The sequence below is a fragment of the Hippopotamus amphibius genome, chromosome 9 (genome assembly GCF_030028045.1).
Source record: "Hippopotamus amphibius kiboko isolate mHipAmp2 chromosome 9, mHipAmp2.hap2, whole genome shotgun sequence".
Classification (NCBI taxonomy): Eukaryota; Metazoa; Chordata; class Mammalia; order Artiodactyla; family Hippopotamidae; genus Hippopotamus; species Hippopotamus amphibius.
This window is the reverse complement of record NC_080194.1, coordinates 70,821,143-70,848,168: the sequence shown is the minus strand read 5'-3', so window position 1 is coordinate 70,848,168 and position 27,026 is coordinate 70,821,143. Positions and strand designations below refer to the sequence as shown.

The following is a 27,026-nucleotide window of genomic DNA, read 5'->3' as shown; positions in this document are numbered from 1 at the left end:
TTGTGGGAAGGTAGCAGAAGGGAAGGTCCTCCCTAGAGAGCAAGGCACCAAGGCCTTTGCCCTCAAGACCTCACCCACCAAGGAGCCTGCGGCAGCCTACTTGCCAAGCCTAAGAAATGCCCCCAGAAAATGCCACTGAAATGCTTCATCACTGTTCTCAAAAGGTTGTGCCTCTTGGTATTGACTTCGCCCCCACTTGTGTCCTATAAATCAGGCCTACTCTCCAGGAAGGAAACCCCTGTCTCGTCCATTTTATTAGTGGCTCTTCATACCGTCTTTCATATGTGACTGTGTCCCCCCAGCTTTCACCAGCTTCATCCCTTCTGGAGGGAAACCTCTCACAGCTCCAAATGGGCAGGCACTGGATTTGAGTGACAGCTTCATAGGAAGTCCCTGGAGGAGTCCTGGGCAACAGCTGTGGCTGTGAGAGGACATCTAGGGGAGGCCACAGCATCTGGGTGAGGCAGGACACCACAGGTGGGCAGTCAGCCGGGGTCCCATTCCCAGCTTTGGCACTTAGCAGCTGTGTAACCTGGGAAGGTTACCCAAAACTCTTCAAGCCTGTATTTTCTTTATTATGAATGTTATTATAGTAATAGTATCTATCTTACAGGTTCATTTCAAGAATTACACAAAATAGTATGCATATAAAGCACTTAGCACTTTCCCTAGCACATAGTCAGAGATCAGTACAGGGAGGCATTATGAATATTGTTAATCATTCAAACATTTATTGATTGGTTGCTCTAAATCCTGTACTCTGCTAGGGGCTGGGACCGTTTCTGCCCTCAGGAACCTCACAGTCCAGTGAGAGAGGACCACAGAAGAACCATCAATTAGGATGCAATGTGGTAAGGTTTTTATTAAATAATTACTTTTAAAAGAACTATCACTGATAGGTGACAACCATTTTCTGCTAGCCATTGTGTGCTACATACTTTATAGAAACCAAGAGCATATGCTTTCTAATCCAAACACCTGGGTTCAAATCCTAGCATTATCACTGAATACTTATGTATTATAGGCATGTTAACTTCTTTGAAACTTAGTTATCTTATCTGTAAAATGGGCATAAAATTAGAAAAAAAAATATATCTAATATGTTATCACAGTGCCTTGCACACAGTAGGTACTTAACAAAATAGATTGTTCCTTAAAGCAACGACTAAGGGTGTTTGGAGAACTGACACTGGATGGCTATTGACCCAGCCCTAAAGGGACACGTGGGTAGGCCTCAAGGTCAAGGCAGCACATCTACCTGGGAAGTGCAGTAGGACTTTAATGTTCAGTGGCTTGTCTGGTTTGGAGCCAGTTCTGAGCCAACCAACGACTGGAGACATAGGGACTACAGGCTTACCACTGCTGGCAAGAACTAGACAGAATGTTCCAAATAGGGCAGACCCTCCAGGACCAACCAAGGCACAGAGAAATTGAGTGGTTGGTGCAGTAAGAGGCCAAGCTAGGACTCAGATGAGGGCCTGGTATATTAATCAAGGCATGAATACCCCACTCAGGACCACTCTGCTGCCTGGAGCCAGTGGCTTCTATGTAGACGACAAACACTGCACACTCAGCGCATGCCCGGTACCCCCGGGCTGGGTCCTGTTGGGTGAAAAGGATGATCCAGGCAGAACTCCACATCCCACGGAGCACATTGCCTCTGAGAAGGAGCCATGCAAATCGGAACAGACCAGCTCCAGAACTAAGCCCATGCACAGAGAAGAACAGAATTGCACAAACCCAGACCTGTTGACACGAATGAACATTCCTGCAGTGCAGCCTGATAAGCCTGTTGCTAAGCCTACCTGGCTTCCTGTCACAGAGCACCTCGCTCTCCGCTCAGGAAAGATAATCGCTCTGGGAACCAGCTTCTTTAGGAGACCTGGCAGAATGCTTTCAGTCCAGAGCAAACCCTATCTTTCAACACAGCTTCTCATCCTCCCGTGTCGGACAAGGGGAAACCTAATCCACGCAGGAAAGGGTTGCACACACACGCACAGCCCTGCTGGGTGTCGGCAGCTGTAAGTGACCCTCAGGGAAAGGAAGGAGCCCTGGATCTCCGGGCTTGGAGCACCTCCTAAACAAAGACTCTAAAGTTTCCTGCTGGGACAGGGCGAGACACAGGGCGCTCAGATTCCAGGTGTACCTGCAGCTATCGTCTGTCAGTTCTGACACCAGCCCTGTCTGTGTTGTGGTCCAAGCGGAGAGATCAGAAAGCACGGGGTGGGGGCAGGGGCAGGGGCTGGGGAGGGCAAGAAAGGAGAGAAAGGGTTTTGGAGAGACCAATACGAATAGTAGGAGTTTTTATCTGACCCCAAGGAACGGGGCAAGGGAGAGCTGTGTGACCTAAGCCAGGATGAAAGAATGGCTGGCCTCCCCTTGTAATCAAAGAGTTTAATGATGCTTATTAAAAGCCCATTTCTGGGTCCTGTTGAAAAATTATACCCATAAGTGTTCTCTTTTTTTCATGAGAATTGCTTCCTAGAGATTAAACACACACACACACACACACACACACACACACACACACACATGTACGTTCCTTACAAACCCCACTCCCCACCCAGGCACAAACACATTTCCCACAAATTCTGCACATCCCAGACATCACACACATGCTAGTACATCTTCACCAAAGATGGCCACAATTCACAATGTACACACACACTGTAAAACAGAGAAACCAGGCCCAGTCCCTGAGGTGATTCACGCACCCTTTGAAACTGCAGACTTTGAGGGAGCCTAAGAGCTTCCTGCTCAAGAAGCTGTCATCCCCACACACAAACAGCACAGCCTCTAATCCATATACTTCTCCGCGTCTTGCCTGAGGCCAGGCAACTCTGCAGAAGCAGAAGCTCCCAGGATCGTTACGCTTTGGTGGAAAGCAACAGCATTCAGTAGGGTCACTACAGAACCGGGGGCTACGTCCCCTGGCCCAAGGCCGGCTTTCTCTGATGTGCGGAATTGCAGCCACCTGAAGGAGGTGGCCCTGGGCCTGAGGCAGGTTTTGCTCTGGTTATCAGCTTACCCAGAGCCTGTGGCTGCCTGATTTACTCTCAGACAGAGAAGACAGTGCTTTCTGGAATAATCAGTTACACACAGGAAAGTATTCCTGGCAGAAAAGTCTCTCTCCACTAGCGTGGGTTCCCGCTGGGTGCTGATCTCCCCAACATTTTACTCACTGCCAAGGGGCAGGGTACGAAGAACACCTGCTCAACCGCCGAAACCGTCAGTGCCACAGTGTGCTGTTATCAAAAACAAGTGTTTAGGAGCTAGTAAATCTGGTTTCAAGGGCAGCTCTAACCCTTACTCACTGTATGGCCTCAGCCAACTCTCTAAGCCATAGTTTTCTCCTCTGCAAAATGGTAATAACAACTTCTTTCCATCTTATGGAGTTTTGGGGAAGAACACAAAATGCCCTGGAGATTGTAAACTCCAAAGCAGATGTTAGAAATTCTCATGATGAGACAGTAACGAGGAAATGGAGGAGCTCATAAATTGGGCTGTGAGAGCCTCCCGGGCAAAGCTTGTGTTATGTTTATCTTGTTATCCTCAGTGCCTGGCACAGAGGCCAGCACCACATATTCTGGGGAAAAGCAGTTTGAAAGAAAGAATGAAAAATGAGTGAATCCCTGAGTTAAGTGGCTTGTTCAGCGTCACAGAGCAGCTCACTGTGGGGCAGGAACCCAGATCTCCTGACGCCCCTAGTCCAGCCACTCTCTGTTCTACATGAACCAAACTCTTGGGTCTGTCGAAGACAGGGCACTGATATCCCATTAGCCACAGCACGGGCCAGGTTTTAACCAGCCATACCATCCCCAGTATGGGCCAGGCAATGCTTAAGAGGCTTTCCGAAGCCCACCGGTTAAACGTTCCAACTCAACAGTGGGAACAGACAGAAACCACAAGTGCAAATGATACCCAAATGCCTCAGACCAACTCATTTTATTTCCTGACTTCAACTGCGCAAATCAGAAAAATCACAAGACTAGGGAGATGGGCCTGCAGAGACTGAATCACAGAGACTAGACACAGATCTTATTCCAGGCTCACCTTCAGCGTTATCACTTACCTACTGACCAAGTGTCCGAGAGATCACTAGCCCTCTCTGATTCTCAGTTTTTCCATCTGCAAAACAAGAAGATGATCACAATTAGTCCCTTGAGACCACTGGACTGAAAGGCATCACAGGTTTTATACCCAATATTGGTTACCAACTGCTTTTGATCCCACATAACTGGGGAATTTGCTAACAATTAGGGGCTGGAAGGGAATCATTTCAAAAATGAAGTGTGATAATTAATAGTTACGTGCCAAGAAGGGCACCAATGACACCCAACTCTTGGAAAATTCAGCTTTCCAATCATTTTGGCAGTTATTTTTATTTTTAATATGTGTGAAAATGCAAACAATCATTAATTACCAGGAGAAACAGAGCAGAGAAAAATGCTACTACATCAACATACTTCTGACATTTGGTGGGTATTTTTCCAATTTTTTTTCTTCTCTACATAGAGTTTACCATTTTGCAGAGTAGGAGTTCTGAAGATGTACTAACTGGAAAGTACCACACAGATCATGACTACCGCCTCCACACCACCATGACTGCTGCCTGTGTAATTAACTCATTCCCATTCCCACGCATTTTCTCAGTTTCCCCAAGACCTTTCAGGCCTGTGCTCACGTCTCTGCCGGGCACTGTGTGCACACCTGAGCCCAGTAGAAGGCGGAGCATGTGGCTTTAGGAATGCTCTGCTGGTCTTTCCCCAATTGGGGTTCAGTTACCTCACCTGGAAAGTAAGGAAACTGGCCCAGCCGATCTCAGAGATCACTTTCAACTTCAAAAGGCGAGGCTAAGAAAAAGGAAAGGAAACCCATATATTCAAGTCCCTACTATGTGACAGCTATTGAGCCCATAATATCTATGGATATTATCTCATGATCCTCATAACCAGCTTGGGAGATGTTATAGGCGAGAGAATGGTAACTCGGTGAGGTCTGGCCATCTACGCAAGGCCCGCTGCCGTCACATTGGTACCACTTTCACGGTTTTCGCCATATCAGTGTCTCACCACTGTTACCATTTACTAATTTTTCCAAACCAATTCACATATTTTACTTAACTCTATTTTTAATGGGTTTTAAAAAACCATTTCTCACACGACTATGTATAAAATAGATAACTAATAAGGACCTATTGTATAGCATAGGGAACTCTATTCAATACTCTGTAATGACCTACATGGGAAAAGAATCTGAAAAAGAGTGGGTATATGTATATGTATAACTGGTGCACTTTGCTGTACACCTGAAACTAACACAACATGGTAAATTAACTATACTCCGATAAAAATTTTAAAAAGTTTCTCCAGTTCTTTATTTCTTCCTCTTTTCTCTAAAGCCCAATGGAAGACCGCCTTTCAATTAACATGGATTCTATAATTGCAAAATAGTTGCTAACAGTTTAAAGGAATTTTTAATCTTTGTAAACATAGACATTCTTTGTAAAAATGTCTGTGAATTCATAGGTTTGATGTGCTGGTTACATACTTTTTTTCCAATACTCACCAAAATAAATGATGTTTGAAATTTAAAATGTTTATCCATTTCTACCCCCCCTCTGCAGTGCCTCTGCTTTACCTTGGGAAGGCTGGTTTAAGTTCCCTCACGTTGCTGCAGCCAGACCTTGGAATCTAAGTCTGTCCTATTTCAAAGCTGAAACAGCAAGAACACCTGACGCTTATTATGTGTCAGGAAAGTTGCCGGAGGTCACACAGCTGGTAACTGAAGGATCTGGGACTGGGGCCCCCACTGGCCTACTTCTGACCCTGTGCTCCGCATGTGTATTAGGTTTCCGCTCTGGCCTTCCTCAGACCCCAAATTTTCAATTCCATGTCATAAGGCCACCAATTAAGTTCTGTTTGCAAATCAAGGCAGGGTCATCCTGTTCTGTTAGGTCGCCAGTTTTTCCACAAAGTAACTAGACCTATCAATGCATATTTAAGTACCCAAAAGGGCACTTTGGTAGGCAGCTGCATAATTTCTAAAAACAAGTTTAGGAAATGTGAAGTGAAAGCGATTCCTTATTCAAAGATCCAAGATAGTAACCAAGGAAATAGAAAGAGCTGATAATATGTAGGAATGCCATTGCTGCTGCAAATGAGTATAAAATCCAGCCAAGTCAGGGGAGGTGGGAGACAGTGACACAGTGACTATATTGGATGCTGATCGAAGCTGTTGTTGTGTCTTTCTAGAACTTTAAGCTTCCATTTCCTGTCATCTGGTTTAAAATTAATTGGCATGAATTTCTTATGACCTGGGAGCCAACAGACTGAAAAGTCTGCAGAACTGGATCAGTCTTTCTTGCTGTGGAATTCCCTATCTCTCTTGACTACAAGCTACAAAGCTGTGCAGAAACAGGAAAACAAACAAACCTAGCCCTGATTATTCATTTTGGGTCCAATGACACCTTTTTCGTGAAGTCTGCTCCCACCAACCCAAGTCAGAATTGGTCACTCCGTTCCTTGGCTTTCCTTATGGTAATACTTTAGTTACAATCTCTGTTATACTGTTATATTGCCTTCTAAAGTATTTTTTTTCTGACTACTTACCCAAATACAACAAAAACTCACCACTAGCAATATGATTTTAGATAGATTTCTTTCTAAACCTCTTTGTATACATACCCACATATACAGACATTCACATACATACACATCCAGATACTTTACAAAATGGGGTTATATTGTACACACTAATTTAATCTTTTTAAACGGTTACATGGATGTGTAATTAATTCTGTATGGATGGACGTTTGGATTGTTTGCAGTTTTTCACTGGTGTAAATACACTAATACCTTTGCACAGATCTTTGTGTGGTTGTTGGTTAAGTACTTAGAGTATATTTTTTAACATTTTAAAAAAATAGTAATTGCCCCCCTCTCCCCACAACACACACAAGACCACATACCACTTTCAATTTCCACTAGCAGTATACAGGCATGCCAATTCTTTGTTCTCTCAACAATATTAGCCATTAAAGAGATGGAGCCTAGTTATTTCAATCTGCAATTTTTGAATATCAGTTGGATATCTTTTTCTGTTTCTTGGCCATTTGCACTTCAGCTTTGGGGAAGTGCAAGTTTGCTGTCTTTTTCCCATTTCTTGGTTGGTGTTAGTCTCTTTCTTGTTTGTTACATGAGTTTCCTAGTGTCTTGCCTTGAATATTATTTCTTTAGCTTTCTTCCAGCAGGTTCAGCCACAGTAAATGGCGCCACTACCTACTAGCTGCCTCACCAGAAACCTAGGTGGCTGCCTCAAAACCACCTTGTACTTCACTACCCACAGCCAACCAGTCACAGGGGCCTATCTGTCCTACTTCCTAAACAGACCTTAAATCAGTTCATTTTTCTCCCTCTCCAGTGCCCCATCCTCACCAAGCCACCACCATCTCTCATCTGGACTCCTGCTTTCACCTCCTAACTGGTTTCTCCACATCCTCTACTCCACTTCTCTCCACCCAGAACCTCGAGGGATTTTTAAAAAAATACAAATGGAATCATCCCCCCCTCCACTCCCCCCCATCTAAAACCCTTTGACAGCTTCCTATTTCTTTGAAGATCAAATCCAAAGTCCATAACGTGCCCCTGTGCCTTGAAAGGCTGCTTCCAGGACCCAGTTTCTGCACTGCTTGGTCTCTCAACGCATCCATATGCCCCTAGTCTCTGCTCTTCGCATGCTGGCTTCCCTTTGGGTCCTCTTCTTCCCAACTCAAGGCCCTGCACATGCTGTTCCTCTGCCTAGAAATTTGTTTGCTCTCCTCTTTGCTGCCTAATCCAAACTCACCCTGCCCCTCTCTCAGCTTAAACATCATCTCCTCAGAGAAGCCCTGAACCCCCAGACTAAGTGAGCTCCTCTGGCTATTTCCTGGAGGTTTCCTTTGTGGCACATCTCACGACTGTAATTAAGTACTGTCTGGCACGGTTTGTTCCATGAGTACCACACTGCAGTCTCCACGAGGACAGGGACGGGGACTCTTCCCAGCACCGTCCACTCAGAACTCAGCATCATGGTACCTAGCAAAGAGTAGGTACTCAACAAATACTTATTGAATTAATTTCGTTCTTAAGTTAAAAAAAAAATCAAATACTCTGTCCACTGCAAGGGCCAAGCAATCAGCTCTAGGTTTTATGAATACGTTAACGTGGGTTTCCATACAGAAAGCAGATGACGTGAAAAACCAGGCCTGTTTTTAAGGGCACAGTCTCTGGTTAAATTAAGCCTAATCATAAAGGATTGTCTCATCTCTCTCCATGTAAAAAATTAGAAGCTTTGGCTTTGGCAACCACAAGATCACTGGGGTAGAAGGATCTGGAGGCACAGTCCACATCTCATGTTTTTCTGTAGCTCCCTTCTCTCTTCTCCACCTTGTGTTGTGCCCACATTCAAAGCATGTCTCTTAAATGGATTTCAAGTCAAATTACATAGTAATTATGTCTAATTCACTGCCTTTTCTACTGTCTAAAATTTAAAAGTAAATTTGCATTATCTAGCACAATTGACTTGATGGTTTTTCCCTCTATAGTTCAATACCTATACTTATGTGTATTTCCTTTCAGTTTACTTTTCTGAATTAAAAACCAAAAAAAAAAAAAAAGTGAATTACAGGTCAGAGAGCCTCAACTCTCCTGTAACTACATCTCTGCCCTGCTCCCTAAGTCTACCTTGTCCTCAGCTCAGCATTCCCTTCTCTGAATTTGGTGAAACTGTACACTCTCTCCCCTTTCCTATAGGGTCTCTGCCATGGAAGTCTGAGATCAGACCAGGGTGTGGAGGCACCATTTCCTTGGCTTAATTTGGACTCTTCTCAAGTTAATCATGGAGTACAACCTTGGACACAATGATCAGTTGCATGTAGGTGTGCATGGACTCACTTTGGTCAATTCTGGTCACTGATATCCTGGGTGGGGTAGCTGTAGATCAAGGATTTGCTGGGGTCTACTGTGGAGGGCTCAGATGCCCATCCATTCTAAGGAAGGTACAGAAGAAGAAGAAAAGCTTGTCTCCTGCCCTGGGAGAGACTGGCTTTCAGTTGGAAAGACAAGACCAAGATGCCACAGTCTCGGTCCTGCCAGTGTCTGAAGCCTCATCCAGCCACTCCTCTAGCTGCTGCTCTAAGATCCCTCTCCTTTGAACATCCCTCTATCTGGAGTGTCCTTCTCCATCTAAAGATCCAAGAAGAGTGACTGAGATACCTACTGGGGCTCCATAAGTCCTTGTTAAGTGCTGTTCACAAGCATTGGCTCTGGAATCAGGGTCTGGCTTCGACCTCTGGCTCTATTCCCTCCCAGCTGGGTGACATTGGGCTGCATCCTTAACCTCTCCAAGCCTCTGTGTTTTCATCTGAAATGCAAGGATAGTAAAAGGACCTACATCTTGGGTTGCTGCGGTGCTCTTGTGCCTGTCACCTAGCAAAGGCTCAACAAAGTGTTGGTGAATATTATTATTATTGCTACTATTGTAATTTTAGTTAACTGTGTAGTATGTATTGTGTGCTAGGCATTGTCCTAAACACTTTACACATATTAACTCATTTAATCCTCATAAACAATGTTGTGAAGTAGGAACTATTATTTTCTCATTTAAGAGATAGAAACTTCAATATTAAGAGGCTAATAAAATTGCCCAAAGTCACACAGTGAATAGTGGAGTCAGGATTTTGAACCCAGGCCACCTGGCCTGGAAGTCATGCTCTAAACCACTAGAGTATTAACCATAATAACTGTTATTTAATGAATGACCATAATTCTTAGTTGTTAATAATAACTATTCATTTTTATTAACAGTGGGTGCCTGGCCACTCACATAGGTCCCCAGACAGCTGAGGTGATGAAGATGGGGTTTAGCTCTGGCAGCCAAGCAGACTGAGGTTCAGAAGAGTCACCCAGCCTCAGGTGGGAACCGCAGACCAGAAGGGGAAACCAGGGCAGAAGCCCAGTGCTGTGTTCTGGGCCATTACCGTTGGGATGGGAGAGGACAGCGGGTATCCACAATCAGCCCTAGGGACTCTGGGGCTGGAAAAAATGACTAAACTTCCAGGCTCCACTGACTAGGCGGGCTGGGGTTCCCCTGGGTTTCCTACTATATCCAGATGGGCTCTAGGCCTGAGTGGGTCAGGACCTGCAAAGGAAAGGGTGCCCATGATTTAGTCAAGCAGGGCTGGAGAAAGCTCGGGGTCACGCCGCCTTTCTAGGAGTCCCTGCTGCCCCTGCTCACGAGGTCCCAGCGACCCCCCGGCCCAGAGATGCTTCTTGAGCCTGACATATCTCCTCTTCCGATGTGGAGGCTGCTGATCCCAGCCAAGCTGGCCGTATTGCTACTAGACTCTGAGCGAGGAGGAGCTCTCCCCTGAGGACGGTGGTCTGTCCTTTCCAACTTCATCGTGGTGACGCAGGGACTTTTTTCCTGGCTTCTGCTGCTGATTAGAACCTCAAAACAGCTCACGTTAGCCTTCTTCTGGGTATTTCGGAGTCAAAGTTCCTGCCTTTCCTCACTCCCTCTTGGTTCGATTTCATTTGTGTGTGTGTGGGAAATCACAAAAAGGGAGCATTTTAGGCATGAAGCAATTCAGGATGAGAAAACCAGACTCTAGCCACAGGGCCTAAGCCTACACAACCTAACAAGCCACCATGGCTTGGCAGGGTCAAGAAGAAAGCGCGATGCCTTAAATGGCCTTCCAAAGACCAGTCGTGTCCTCCCCTAGGTGCCCTCACCTCAGCTGCCCCCTGGCTGGGGACAGTCAACATCGAGTTGCTTCCAGAGTGGGGTAGTTTTACATGTTGCATGGCAGAGATAATGATAGTTCTTTTATTTTCCTAAAAATGTGGACGGTCCAATAACAATCTAAGATGTTGCATGACACCATTACTTCTTTTCAACCAGGCCTGCAGAACCACAGAAGAGAACCTTTTTATTAAAAACCAAGGAAGTCAGCTCTCCTTGACACATGAGCTTTTCCTCCCAGCAGCTACATGCTCACCCTTTCATTAGCACCAAGTGCTGACGACTGCCTCTGTGTGTCAGACCCAGACTGGAACTGCTGGCCATGAAGATGGAGATAGCAGGGGCCTGACCCATGTTCAAATCCCAGCTCTGACTCAGATGAGCTGTGTGACACAGAGAAAGTTAATTAACTTCTCTGAGCCTCAGCTTCCTCATCTGCAAAGGGAAATCTTTATCCCAACCTTCCAGGGCTGTTGTGAGAATTCTAAGGAATGGCATTTCTCAAACACCCAGCCAGGGGCCTGCATGTCAGCCCTGAACAGCACGCATTGCTTTTATAAAGTCCACTACTGGAATTCCCTGGTGGTCCAGTGGTTAGGACTCTGTCCTTTCACTGCCAAGGTCCCAGGTTTGATCCCTGGTCGGGGAACTAGGATCCCACAAGCCACGTTGTGTGGCCAAAAACAAAAATAAAAAAGTCAAGTCCACTACTAATGATGTTCCATAAGACATGCTCCCCACACTAAAAGGTACAAAGTGTTACAAGCAGGATGGGGCAGCCTGTGGTCCAGCCAGGGGGTCAGTTCTACCACGATGGGCCTGGGCGAAGCAGGCTCTAAGCAAGACTTCAAGTGAGACAATGCTTTCAAAACAAAAAGGTCTATGGCAGGAAGTATGAAATGCAGACCTGTTCTGAGAAATGTGAGCAGCAGAAGGGAGTGGGCACTCTGAGAGCATGGATGCTACGAAGGATGCAGGGCTGGAGCCTGGAAGGCCTCCCGGGCCAGGTTCTAGCAACAGGTTTATTCATCAGAAGGTTTTAAGCAGGGCAATCACAGGCCAGGTTTGTGCTTGAGAGCAAACACTGCCTGCAGTGAGGCTGGACTGGAGGGTGAGCCCGGAGCAGGCAGAGCCACGCAGCTGAGGCTGATCCAGGCCCAGGGGAAGGGTCCCTAACTTTGTTCATCAGGCTGCTAGTTGCACCTGCCCGGCTCCTCATAGCAGACTGACTGCAATGGTCCAGCTACCAGACGCTGCAGGCACAGCTGCTCCGTAGCTGCTCCAAGGAGGGTCCTTTTGGCATCAACTACAAAACCATCCACCCAAAACAACCTGTTCCTTTCTGGCATGGCTGGGACAGTGCCTGCTCAGCTACAGGGCCATCTCACAGCCCTTGCCTGGAGCTACTGACAGGGTGATGGGGCTGCTGCCCCGGCCTCCATCAGTCAAATTCATTCAATTCCATCCAGTTAGATGATTTTTGTGTGTGGACCCACGCTCAGTTCTGAGGCTTATATGAGACTGTAACAGACAAGGTCATGGGACCAAGAGGTTTATAGTCAAGGACACAGGTCTGCGCTGTAACCCAAGGCTGAGCGCTGGATGTGTTCAAGGGAGGGCCGAGTGACAGTGCTGTGGGGACAAGCGAGATAGAGCTGTGAATTCTCCTTGGCAGCGTCTGAAAAGCTCCATGCAAGAGGTGGCACTTGCCTGGGCCCTGGAGACAAGGAAGGCACTTGACAGGCAAAGGGTGAGAAAAGGGCATTCCAGGCTGAGGGAGGGAGTTGCTTTCTAGGGCTGGACCACAGAGGGAGAAGAGGAGGTGACAGGAGGCAAAGACCAGGGGGCACTGAGGTCCTGTTGGGAGGGGCCTGATGTCACTTTCTACTTTCTTCTCTGAGGCACAGGAACTATGGTCACGTAAGGAAGATCAAAAGCAGTAACTTTTATTAAGCACCACTCTGCATCTGGCGACGTGCGTTCCATTAACTCTACACAAGTCATTTGGTTTGAATGTTATAACCATCCTGGGAGGTACGTATTGTCACCGTCCCCCTTTTACATCTGAAGAAGCTAAGGTTGAGAGAGATTACACGACCTGCCCAAGGCTGCCAAGGCAGGCATAGAGCTAAATATCTGAATCTCAGCCCAGTGATCCTTCCTCTGCACAACACCAGCCCCCCTAAATGAGGGAGGCAGCTGCTTGATATGCTTCAAATAGCCAAGGAGACAGAATCTTCATCACCACCACCATGGCCATGGACTCCAAACTGTATTTCATAAAGGAGAAAAGGTACCACATGTGCCTCTTGTAACAGGATCTTATAAGATTCCTGAGCATATACGTTTAATTAAAATCAACCACTGTCAGTGACCACCTGTGGTCCCTGCTGGCTTACAATGCGTCAGCTGCTTCACACCGTGTTTGTAATAACCTTTACAACAACCCTATAAAGCAGGTTTTACTTCCTGGGTTTTATAGTTGAGGGAATGGAGGCTCAGAGAGGCAAAGCGATTTGCCTTAGTTGTGCAGAGTAGGAACTAGACACACACATCTCGGTGCTCGGCCCTACCCGCCGACTTCAGACTCAACACGTCCACAGCGCAGTCTCTGCCTCCAAAGGGGCCTCTCCTGCTGGCCCATCTCAGTGAGCGATGCACTCTCCACCAGCCGTACAAGCTGGAAACCTAGGCCGCCTCTCAACATGCCTCCCTTTCACCTCACCCCCCTACTAACCCCTCACAGAACCCCACTGGTTCTTCCTCTCTCAATCCTGTCCACTTCTCACCACCTCTGCCTCCACGACCCAAGCCCAAGCCACAGCCACATCTCACTTGAGCCTCTGCAATGGCCTCCCAGCCAGTCTCCCTGCATCCCGTGCTCATGGAGCTGTGAGCCTTTCCCTGGCTCCAGGGCCCACAGAGCCTGATCCTGCTGGTAGATCTGCTGCCTCGCACCTCGGGCCCCACCCCTTTCATTTCCTCAAACACCCCACTGTCTGGCCTGCTTCAGAGAATTTACACAGGCTGTTTCTTCTACCACTGCTCCCGGCTTCCCAGGCCCTGCCTTCAGATCTTAGCTCAAACGTCACTTCCTCCAGGAAGCCTTCCCAGACCCCTGTCTAGACCAGCAGGTACACACTGGAACGGTTGTGCCTGAGATATGGAAACACTTCCACATCAGTTGCTATGCAGTCGCTGCCCTGAGCCCTGGGTGCTGTCCACCATGACCTCAGCTCCTCCCCAGGGCCCTCCACCCCTCCCCGCAATCCAGAGGATAAGGCACATGTAGCAAGCAGAAGGCTCCCAGCCCTGCCCAGGCATTATGGCAGAAGCCGGCTCCGACTGGCCTGTACACGGGCAGTCCAGGGTGTTTAATATTTTGAATGCCACCTCTGCTCTTGATCCTGTACTTCTCACAGTTCATAGGATGTATTTATTTGGGTGACTATTTTAGTCATGAACTCTGGGAGGGCAGGAAGCACAAAAGTTTGGTTACCATGTCCAGGCTCAGTAGAGAAAGCCCAAGTGACATAATGGATTAAATGAATGTGAAGTGCCACTTCCTCCACCTTTCTGGCTGTATCTACTCGGCTTTTCCAACACCTTCAGGGACCAAGCAAGAAAGAAGCTGGGCTGATACAGCTGCACACCAAGGTGCATTCAGCAGCAGAGGCAGGGCAGGTGGGGAGAAGGGAGGGAAGGAGGCTACCTACAGACACTGGGGAGATGGGAAGAAGGTAGTCTTTCTGGGCTTGACTTTTTCCTGTTCCTTAGTCACTCTATCCATCTGGTAAAGAGCTCTCAAATCCAGCCCAGGCCCTTATCAATCAGGCAACATCTTAGTCCCAAAGGCTATCTTCTCTCATGGTTGCTACTGCAAGATTCTCTTAGCGAGTTGCCCTGCCTCACTTCTCACTCCCTCTGATTCTTCACCTGTACCAAGCATGGTCTTAAAAGGTGCATCTGATAATGTCTTCCCTCTGTTGAAAGTTCTGTGGCTTCCGACCATCCTCAAGATACGTTGCGACCCTCCCCTAGTTTACAAGGTCTTCCTCTCTGGAACTCATCTATTTCTCTAACCTCACCGCCTGTTCTCCTCATTCTCCTCTATTTCCTCCATCAAAACACACTTCTCCCTGACTCAGGGCCTTTGCACATGCTATCCTGATGTCCAGAATTTCCCAAGCTCATTTCCACCAACCTTCTGTGTTTTAGCTTAAAAGTCATCTACTTTGAAAAGTCTTTGCTGACTAACACCAGTCAGTCAGCTCCTCCTACGACCCACTACTCTTCTTCTCTGATACACTCAGCATGCCTGAACTAACTGTTCAACGTCTCTCTTGATGAGAAGCCCCATGAGGGCAGGGACTGGGTAATCTTTTCCATTGCTCTATCTAGCTCATTGCTCAGCCTGGTTCCTGACACAGAGGCTCAGTCAATATTCGATGAAACAGTATCCTGGATTTTGTCTCCAGGGTCAATGTGGAAAATGTAAATTCTAACGGTTACTATAGATATTTCAGGAAGGAGCCAGTCAATTTACCTCCCTTCTTCTGAGGTGTGGAAAGGGTCTGAAAACTCAGTGATACAGCTCCCTAAGGGGCCAGACTGAACTCTTAGGAGAGAACTTGAACTGTAAGTAAATAAACAGATAGATATAGATAGATAGATAGATAGATAGATGATAGATAGATAGATAAGAAAGACTAAAAAGGAAGGCAGGATGAGCTCTCTAAAGCAAAAGGTTGAGTAAATGTGCAGGAAAGGACTCATTGAAGACCCCCTTCACAGGAGAGGAAGCCCCCTGGCAAGCTGAGAACCATGTCATGCTATTCCAGGACAGGGGACTCACATTGGATGTCCCATCTCTCCTCCAACCCTGACAAGCTGTGTGATCCTAGGCCAGGCATTTACCCTCTACATTTCGGATTCCTTCCCTACAAAACAAGAAGTGTTCCCCAGATCTGGGATTTCTGCACAGGAGCCTCAGGGAGGAACCAGTGCGAGGGGGATGGAAACTGTGAGGGCATGGAGAGTTAGAGGTGGAGTACCATAGCGCTCTCCACGCAGGATGCAAGAGGGAGCCCAGGCCCATGGCGGGGAGGGGCAGGAAGCCTCCATCCCCTCTCCTCCTGCCCTGTCCCAGGCTTCTCTGACATCCTCAGCCACCAACAAATTGGGAGACGTTGGTCTGATGTAACTGAACATCAACTAGGCTGCACAGGGCCCACGGAATTGCCTCTGAAGGGAGCCGTTACAGGTGTGGAAGCAGAGGGGGCTGGGAGGATGGCAGGAGGTGGGGCTGCTGCTGCTGAATGGGTGGTCTCAGGCCTGATACCCTTGGATCCTGCAGTCCCACGTGTTCAGGCAGCCTAGAGATCAACTATGACAAGAGTCTCAGGCTTTTTGTCACATAGAACACTTTGGCAGTTTCTTGAAGCTTATAGGCCCTTTCTCAGAAAAATGTTTCCAAATGCATAAAATAAAATTCATAGGCTTACAATGGAAGTCAGTTACATTAAAATGATTACTGAAATGTTAAATTGATAAATTTCTGATACAGTAATATTTTTTATTTCTTTTTAAAGTCAAGATTTATAACAAAATCTAGTGCAGGCCTAATAACTCTCATAACCTAGAAGTAGTAATGAGTGAGTAAATGATATTTTGAAGTACCTCCCACAACTTTAATGGGATACAAAAATATTTGATTCCACCTGGTAACAAAGTCCCAGAGACTTCTAATGCTATTGTGGTTTATTGCCTATATTCACAATGGGAGAAAATGATAACTTTTTTTCCAGCCACGTGTTCACATTAAGAACCTCTACTTTAGGGCTGTGACCTGACTTTACAGAGGAGAAAACTGGAGCCCCCAGAGGGGCTGACAGCTGTACAGAGCTACCCAGCAAGTTAGGGTTAGTATATATTGCCACATAGAAAATCAAAGGATATGAACTTTAGTTTCAGTGAGTGGGCAGGTCCAGGGTGGCAAATCCAAATGCCTATAGGGATAAGACAATAAGGAGGGGTGGGAATTGTGGCAAAGTCAAGATCTCATGCCCATCTGAAAGGGGCAGCTATCATTTGGTACCAGTGGAGGATGCCACCCAGGAAGGTGGGCCTAGGGTTGCCAAAACTGATTTTCTAGGAGATGGCAAAAATCCATACTTTTGGCAAAATGTCCTGGTTTTTATATCAAACATCTTGATAGTTAAAACAGGATGAGAGCCCAAAAACATGTCTGCAGGTTTTCAGTTTGTAGCCTCTGGGGTGTACAGGTAGAGGAGTTTCATAGCCTGGGAAAGGAGATGAAACAGGTCAGCGCTTCCCATACAAGCAAGAGGGTCCTCACCCCAACCTGGCTTTAGAGGTCAGGTGGTACCCATGCAGAGTGGGGCATTCTCGCCAGGGCAACCAAGCCCGCCCCTCCCCCACCAGTGGAGACAGCTGGTACTCCCCGCCCCTCACTGCTATGAGGCTGCTTTGTTTTATTAATAACCCTAGATCGTGCTCACAGCACATCAAGGTAAACAGAGATGCTTCCAAGGCGGGTAATGCAGGCGGTTCTAATAGATGAAGAAACAGGCTTCCAAATATAAACAGAAAGATAAGATAAATAGACAGAGGTCCAAGTCTGCTTCATGCTGATTTGCAGGCAGTGAGCCACAGACTTGGAGAATCGTGAATCATCTGGGCTGGAAGGGACCTTTGTTCAGAGGATGGGGAAACAGGCCCAGAAATGGGAAAAGACTTGCCAAGGTTCCCATTTGTTGTGACTTGCCAAGGGTCACATTCCTGATTTCTCACAGTGTCAGTTTCCTCATCTGAAGATGCTAACAGAGCCACGCAGTTTCCTGAGTGTGTCATATTCTCTCCAGCCCAACGCGGCTGTCCCTGCTGTTTCCTCCTTCATCTGGCCATCTCTGACTTGACCTTCAAGAGCAGCATGAGTTTGCCCTTGGAAACCTGCCCTGATTCCTTCCCCTGTGCCTCCATCAACCACAGCACATGCACACAGGACTGTCACTGTCGGTGTATATGCCTGCCCCTCCAGCCAGCAGGGAGCTCCAGAGGGCAGGACCCTACCTTATCCAGCTCTGTCTACTGAGGACCCAGCATAGAGCCAGGCACATGGGAGATGTTTTCCAAACCTCTGCTTACATTGAACCATGTAAGACCCTCTTGCAGAGGGAGGAGGAGGTTGCAAATAAAGACTATTACCGGAGAGCTCACCAAACACCACCTTGATATTGAGTTAATATGCAAATGATCCCAAGCTTAAGATAATATAGAGACTTTGGTCTATAACATCAAAGACCAGCCAAAACACAGGTGAGGGAAGTACACTGTGACTTTGATGATCCCTCTTGTGAACAAGAGATGCAAACAAATTAGTTACTGAGGATCCAACAGGTGCCAGGCTCCATGACGAATGCTTTCCCACATGGCCGCGCTTAATACCCAGGAGCTTTAGAAGTAGGTGATACACCTATCTTGCAGGTGTGGAATGGGGAAAGCAAGGTCCATCCATGACAGGAAGGAGAGAAAATAGGACTGAAGGCAATCCATCCCACTCCACAGTTCTTCCCGTTTTATCAATGTCATCACTGTAATGAACAATGGAGTCCTCATCCTGCCTGTTCTAACCATGGCTTATCTCAGGCAGTGGGCAGAGCTTTGAATAAATCATTTCCCCACCCCAACCCCAGCCCTGATATCCCACACCTGCCACTGCCACAGGTCTGGGGGCTTGGGAGGAGTGGGGTCCATGTGGGGTCTTTCTGGTGCTCTTGGTGCAGGGGAGGGCAGGAAGAATAAAATGCATAAGGCAGAAGAAGCCCAATCTCCTTCCCACCCCAGGGAATAACTACAGCTGTGGAGTGGATAGGAGGAAGAGGATTCTGTTCAGCTTTCTTTAGATTTTATCTTTAAAGTATCATTCACATTTGTGGTTTACCCTCAGAAATCTTTGGTTTAGAGAGTGCCTGCTTGGAGACAGAACTCTTCAGGTTCTCACATTCCTTCATCAGCCTACCAGTAATAACTCAAGTAGCAGGAAGATGGGACATGAAAAGGGGTTTGTGAACGTCATGGAAACCATTTTGATTGCTCAGTGCATCCTCTGGGCACTTCCAGCTTCTAAGTAGACATGATCCTGCATCCAACAGTGACCCGTACGTTGCATTCCCTGGGGTCATAAATGTTTGAGGCAGAGGCTTGGAATAAGAGACTGAAATCCCAAACTCAACTAAGCTCTCTGAGTCAGTTTCTATGCCTGGACCTCACAGGGCTTCGGCGACGAGGACTAAGTGCCGGATGCAGGGCAAGCAGCCAGCCCAGTGCCGGACACATTGCAGGCTGGTCTCCCGTCTCCACTGCTTTCACTTCAGAGCTGCTGGCGCTGAGCGCTGGGGGAAGCTGGGGCACGGAGGTGAACCAGTACTGCGGACGCGCTACTTATTTCCACAGGCTTCGCCTCTCTTGAACCTTCTTACTCCTACTTGGTTGATTGGGCTAATATTTTATAAGCCCACAATATATAGTTTTTTACGAGCCCATAAAAAATCTTCAGAGTGAAATCAAATTCACCTGCCACTCTGGTTTGAAGACTAAAGCCCAACACTTGGGCTTTCCCTCCTGGGCTCTTCGTTATCAAATCCGCCAACGTGCCCTCCCAGCACGCACTTGGGGGCCTCCACCCGGGTGGGCTCACCCTTCTCTAGATGTGTTCTGCCCATTCCCACTGCTGCACATTTGCTTATGCTGTTCCTCTTCTGGAACAATCTAAACCCTTCCTTCTCTCCCCACCACCTGTGAGAAGCATTCCCCTGCAATGTAAGCTCCTGCTGCCTCTCCCTCCTGAGAATCCCATAACGCTCAGAGAAGCAGTGTCATTTGTATTTTCTTCTCGGTGACTATTTTACTTGCAGCAGGGCCCTGAGTGAGAACTTTCAAGGTCTCTACATGCTCTTCCAAGAAGGAAAGCTCCTCTAAGGCAGGGCCCATGCAGACCCTCCCCCTAAAACTCATTCATCTTTATATTCCCAGCGCCTAGCAGACACCCAGGCAGGCAGCAAGGGCTCAATTAGCAAATGCTCCCAACGCCCCCTGGTTGGCAGGCCGCCACCAGGCATGGTGAGACACAAGATGGGATGAGCACCTGGCAGAGTAGATATGATCCCCGCCAGGCCTGCCACAAGCACATTCTGAAGTGGGCTGTTCTCCGTCTCTTAATGAGATGCACCCGCCCCCATGGCTAGACTCAGAGGCTATGTGCTTTGTTACCACCAGGACTGGCTGCCCCCCTATTTCTACACTCATTCAGGCTTCCACACACTCGATTTGCCTTCCCGAAGTTTCCATCCTTAGCCACTGTCAGAAATGATAAGTTTGTGTGACTGGTGATGGTCCCCGACCCAAACTAGAAGGCAGGGAAGTAGACCCTACATCACACTTTTCTGACATTCGTTGTTTTCATAACCTTAAGCCCCTATTCATACATGCAATGTTGACTTTTCCACAGATTACAAAATGAGGGGTTTTCTGGTGTTTCAGAATATGATTCCAAAGCCAAGTGAAATTAATCCTTTGGCTTATTTATCCCCAGACCTTGTGCAAAGGAACCAGGGCTCCAGACAGACAAAGAAAACCCCAGTTGATGCATCTGAAGCTACTGGTCCAGGTCTCCCCACCCCAGTTCTTCACCACAAAGCACAGTAAACTACATGCACCAGGCCCTTCCTCCCTACCAAAATATATCACATGTAATGCTTCCCAAATGGATAATCCTCTGCTAAATCCTACACAATCGTCTCCAATGTTTGCTGGTAATGGACACCAGGAAGCCATCGAATTTGCCTCAGCTCTAAATACATTTGTGCTAATAACTCTTGTACAGAAAGAGCTCCATTGCTGCCGATTTCAAGGCTCTGGAAATCAGACTCCTAACAAATTTCCTTTGGCTTTGTTTCACATAATCCCACTGCCGTCTGCTTCATGCTCTTCTCCAAATGTGTTGGGTCCCAGTGGGCCATTGTCCTCCATGAATGATGGCTTCAGGCTCGACAAACGGCCCTCCATCTATCATCGCGGAGATCCAGCGGCAGCAACAGAGGCTGCTCTGTCTCCCTCACAAGCAGGCAGAGTGATGGCCCTGACTCGGACTTGCCTCCCCTGCTGTCTTGGGAGGGGTACCAGAGTTTGCTGGGAACTCTGGGGAAGGGGGACAAGGCTGAGCTGCTTCCCCTTTGAATGCACAGCCCTTCTGGTCTGGGGAGACCCCACTTCTGTTCTCTTCTCTAGGTGGCCAATCCCTGTAGTCATCCATCCTCCCCTTTGCAACGTGAGCCCTTCTTCCAATCCTGTCATCCATCTCCCTGTGGGGCTCTGAGAATCTAATGAGATAATCCTGCCGATAGTGGTTTGCAAATGCAGAATGGGCAGAGCGGTTAAGGAGGACTGGCTTTGCAGTTAGGAAAGCCTTGGTTTGAATCTGACTTGTCACTTTCAGACTGTGTGACCTTGCAAGAGCCACTTAATCTCTCTCAGCCTCAGTGTTCTCATCTGCAAAGTAGGAATAATAACGCCTGCCTCAAAGTATCAGCATGATGCTCAGGTGGATATGGAGGTGATGGAAATAAAGCACTAAGTACAGCACCTGGCAAACAGGAGGCAGTTAGTAAGGTGTTCTATATTTTAAAAATAATAGTATCATAATATTAAAAAGAATTCAATATTTTCCCTATAACTCTAGAAAAATTGATGGTTGAGAGAAATAATCATGTTTACTGTGGCTTTGGGTCTCCCTCGACCAAAGATTCTAAAGACTGAGCTTGAGAAGCCTGGCGGTGCCAGTCCCAAGCCACCCCAGCACACCCCTGAATCAAGCTCAGACCCTGGCTCTGCCACTTGTTTTGTGACCTTGGCTAAGTGAATTGACCTTTCTCAGCTTCAGTTCCTTCCTGTGCCAACTAGGATCAATAAGGTCTACCTTATAGGGCTGTTGTGAGTACCAGTGCAATAATGCATGGAAAAAATGCTAGCCTTTAGTTCCTGGCTCACAGTACGTACTAAAGAAACCTTAGCTAGTTACTGATTCACTAGACACTTGCTAGGAGCCTAGGGCATTGTGCCGCGTGAAGAAGAAGAAGAAGAAGAAGAAGAGGAAGAGGAAGAGGAAGAGGAAGAGGAAGAAGAAGAAGAAGGAAGTGAAGGAGAAGGAGGGGGGTAGCGGGGGGAGGGGAAGAAGAGGTGAATAAGACTTTGTACCTTCAAGGAGCTCACAGACTAATGCAGTGATTCTCAGCCCCGGCTCATCACAGTCACTCAGGAAACTTAAAAAAATACATATGTGTGTGTGAATATATAAATACATTGCTGCCCAGGATCTATACCCAAAGACTTTGATTTAATTGATCTGGGGTGAGGCCTGGGCAACAGTATTTTGCAGAAGCTCACCAACATCCTTCCAATGTGTGCAGGGCCAAGAACGACTGGCCTTTTGCGGGGAGGATAAGCACATAGATGGTTTAATAATATATGTTTAGGGCTCTAACGGAGTTATATACAAAGAATGGTAGGAACACAGATGAAGGCAAAGATAATCCCTCATCATTTAAGCTGGGTAATAGCATGAGAGTAGGGCTTCATCAGAAGGAGGATCTGAGAGAAGGGCATTCTGAGATTTTCTACATGATCTTAAATAAAAGCAGAGCTGCAGCAAGTCACCAGACAGGGTCTGGAGCAAACCAGGGCAGCAGGAGGAAAGTGAGAAAAGTTGGACTATTTCCCACGTGCAGAGCTCCTCAGGGACCCCAGCCCTGTGCTCGGTGGCCCAGTGCTTGGCTGGTGCCTTGGTCTAAGAATTTCACCAGAGAGAGAGAGAGGGAGAAAGAAGGGAGAGAGCACGTCTATGTGGTCAGGCAGCTTCTGGGAAGTTCCTCTGCTTCTCCATCAACAGCATCACAAGTCTTGCAGGAGACCAAACACTTAGGGTGACTCAAACGTTTGTCGCTTGGTTGGAGAGGACTTCCTGTCCATGGTGCTGAACAATTCCTGTGCTGGAGAACCAGGCTGTTCCAGGTGTGGGTGTGGTCCATAGACAGGCAGCATCAGTGCCACCCAGGGGCTTATTAGAAATGTAGGACCATGGGCCCCATCCCAGCCCTACAGAATCAGAATCTGCCACTTAACATGTCCCCAGCTGGTGTAAGTAAAGAAATGAATTTAACGCTTTGGAAACAGCATTTTCAAAGAAAAGAATGGAATGGTACAGGAAAGAATTAAAAACGTCAGAGTTCATCACACCTAAGAACAAGTTTTGTTATTGCATATATGGGTATACTGAGTAGGATCGAAGAAGTGTTTATTCCTATGAGTTGCATTTTAAACAATGTCTGAAAGACACTGTTTTTCCTAATCTCGGAACATGGGTGATTCTTATTTAATATCTTCTAGGAATTTGAGCCAGATGAGAAGACACAGACAGCGGGAGAAAAATGGGGTATAGATCAATAGAGAAAGAGAAAGAGAATGAGAGAGAGGCTGGACTTGCTGAACAGTGGAGAAAGTAAAAAAAAAAAAAAAAAGGCAGAGGGGACTGGATTTGAGTGTTAATGTCTGTAGAGTTACTTCTTTAGGGTGCCTTTGGCTTCCTTTTTTTGGTCAATGACATTTTGTAAAATCTTACACTACCCTTAGAACAAACATTGCAGTCCGTTTCTATTTCTTAAGGCACGCAGTTGTTTTTCTTGAGAAGTCCTTCACACTTCCGATGGTTTGCTCCTACCAGCCCCAGGGAAGCTAGTCGGGGGGCAAAGGGTGGAGGGGGCCCATGACTTGGAGTCAATGGCTCCTCCTTACTGCTAGGTTTCTTAGGTTTCCCACTGCTCACTGTCAACCAGAACTTTCAGGGACACAGCTCTAAAGAACTTTGGAGAGAATGAAATGTAGGCCCCTTTAAAATGCACAGACATTTTGTTTGCTTCAAGGGGTGACAGAACAAAATGTCAAGAGTAGAAGTGACACCGTGATTTTTCTTCCTTTCAGAACTGGGCAATGGGAGTTATTAACCTCTTGCCATGAGCCTGTTATTTCATTTATACAACAGTGTCCTACATTTGATTTTGCCTAGGAAATTGGTGTCTAATGGACGGTGACAAAAAAATGACTTTTAAAGTAATTTTCTCTCAGGCTAGTAGAGTTTATAAAACACTGAGCTCAATATTCCCATTTAGGGAAATCCTGCCTAGAGGTCACAGTGTGGGACAAAAAGTTTGTTAACACCCACACACGGTTTCAGCTCCAAGAAAGACCCAACGCCATGTACTGACACATGTGTCTGTTTGGCAAAATGGCAGAATCAAGACCACCATCTCCTCCGTAATGAGCTATGATAAAGCCAACGGGGACAGTTTTAGTTTATTTTTCAAAAAAAAAAAAAGTGAAGAAGTAATATATATCTACTGCCTCTAAAGACAAATTGTTTTTAATGCAAACAGGATACTTGACTCTTCAGGGGCATTTTAAGTCCCTCAAACCCTAAGTTAGTTTGCATGACTTTTGATATAAGTAGAGTAGCTTACTAGTACCTACTATGTTCCGGAGCCTTCATATCTTTACCTTATTTAATGCACTTGGCACACAATGGGATGTGTATTACAATCCCTATTTTCATAGGTAGACATGGAAGCTCAGAGAGGTTTAGTGACCTGCCTAAGGACACACAGCTTATCAGAGCAACACAGCCAGAATCTGAACTCCAGCATGTTGACTCCCAAACTCCAACCAAGTTGACCAAGTGTCAACTTGTTCAGCTGCCTTTCTGCCTCAATTTCAAAAGCTGCAATCTTTCACAATAACCTTCCTCCCCAAGGGCTTCTGGTTTTTTTCCCAACTGGCTGCTTTCAACTCTCTGGGTGTTGTTTCTGAGCAGGCTGACATTTCTCTCTGGTTCTGTCTGGCACTGAAGCAACCGACCTGGGTGGGTGGCTGGTCGTTCACAGAGCTAGATTTCCGAAAGGACACTGGATTTCCACAGTGGCTCCAAATGAGACCTGCTTTCCCTTTATTCAGTCAATGATTTTATAGTCAAATAGCATTTACTCAAAGTGGGAAAATTTAAGTACATTTCAGCTTCAAGGCTGGATTTCCTCAACATCACAATTTAAGCGTTTCTAAAACTGGTTAATGCTTAGAGGGAAAAGTCCCATCTGAGAAATGACATTTTTAAATTCCTGATCTGAATATAAAGACAGTCAGCTTAACACAACAATAATTTCTCCAGGGCCTCCCATGCTCCATGCACTGTGAATAAGGCGGCTACACAAAGGAACCAAGACACCAACTTAGACCAGGGTATTTATTGATCATATTTTCACCAGTTAAAAAACTAGTATTTTTACCAGTCTAAAAAAAAAAAAAAATCACTGAAAAATTCTAAGTAGAAGTCAAGAGAAAAGGAACACATTCTAGCTCAATATAATAAAGAATTTTCTGACCATCAGCACTTGTTCAACAATAAAACAGCTGACTTTATTAGTAAGTTGTATCCAAAGTGTGCTGGTGAATATTTAACAACTGGCTCTCCAGGAAACAAACAAACAACTCTGATGTGTAGTGTTTGCTGATTTCTGTGATGTAAATATTCCTACCAGGGCCAATTTCAAGCTCTCAAAGTGGAGCCACTGAAAGTGGAGTTGGGAGAGGATGAAGGACTGCAACCGTCACGACTACTTCCACCACACGGATAACGCAGGTGTAAACAGCCTCGGCAGCAAAGCAGAGTGTGCTAAAATGATCAGAAGTGGTGAACGACAAGTATTTTTCCCTTTTTAATACCATTTACTTAAGTGTAAGTTTATGTAATTTGATATTTTAGTAATGGCTGGGTTTAGCTACCGGCTCACAATATCCTTGAAAAATGAACAACTGGTGCTCGTGAGCCAGGCTGGGGGGCTCTGCCACTCCTGGGGTGGAGGGGACAATCAGAGGCTGGGTGGCCACTTTTCATGGATATAACTACCTAAGTCTTTAAGCTAATCCACTGCTCCAGCATCACTGCTGGTGGCATTTCCGTACCTACCATATGCCGAGAGCTTTGTACGCCTTGTCTCATCTATAATATCTTGATGAAAACCCCATCAAGTAGATGGGGACTAACATTGTCCCATGATAGGGTCGAGGAAACTGAGGCTTAGAAAGCTTAAGTAACTTGCGTAGAATCACAGAATAATAAGCGGCACTACTGAAATGTTTGACTCCAAATCCCTTTTCCTTAAACCAGGACGTTACACCGATATTATGAGAAATGCACTATACCTACTGGTTCGTGAACCTCCGTTATCCCTCAGGGCACTATGCTCTGTGAAGTAAGAGAAAAGAAGAGATGGGTTGCTCCCAGTTGCAAATTTCAGAAGGGTTGGCTAATGCATCTGAATTCAGAGACTTAAACTGAACCAACAGTACACTAAGGAAGTGTTTAAATGAACAGCATCGTCCTTTCTTTGGTAGCAATAAACAAAACAAGTAACACCTGAAATTAAGTAAATTCATCTTTATAAACAGAAAAAAAAAGTCGAATATTTACAACTTAATTTTGTTCCACCGAATGGACTCTTTCGGACAAACTTTAGGGACTGTCAGCCACATGCAGCCTGATCTAAAGTCCTGTGTCTCTGTACTAACGGTTAACAAATTCTTTCCTTTAATCAAACCAATTAGTTAACATGAGCCAGACACTGTATCCGTGTATCACAAAGATGCAGGTGAGTACAGACATCTTGCCCAGGATGGTCACCACATTCTCTACTGTACACACAAACAGTGGAGATCTCAGGCTAAGCCAGCAGCCTCCTGACCTGCCCCATCCTCAAGCCCTGACCTTAGTCCCTGAATCCACACAAAGTGAGCACCCTGATGGGGCATGCAGTTGCTGATAAGATGTTCCCACCGGGTAGAGGCTCCTGTGGGGTCACTCACCCCCTCTATCCATTGCCCACCTACCTTCTACTGCAATGGAGGGTCCTGGCAGGGCAGATAGAATGTCACCCACATTCAGTGGGGCAGCTTGGCCCCAGAGCCCACTGGGAGAGGCACAGCCAGCTGGCTCCCCTTCCTCCTGTCTTCTGCAGCCTCCTACGTCTGGTAAAATCCCAGAATTGCAACTGAATGTAAGTATTCACACTCAGTGTTTACCTGCGGAGGCCTTAGTCATCGGCTTAGCCAAGATCCCTGGGCTG

At 46.6% G+C, this 27,026-nt stretch overlaps 1 protein-coding gene across 1 annotated transcript in view; it reads right to left on the bottom strand.

The window, feature by feature from the left end:
• Positions 1-27,026, bottom strand: part of TENM4 (teneurin transmembrane protein 4) — a 732,935-nt gene that overhangs the window by 574,268 nt on the left and 131,641 nt on the right. Inside the window, 1 exon segment of the mRNA XM_057747430.1 lies at positions 4,073-4,128. The gene's annotated coding sequence lies outside the window, so the exon portion shown is untranslated.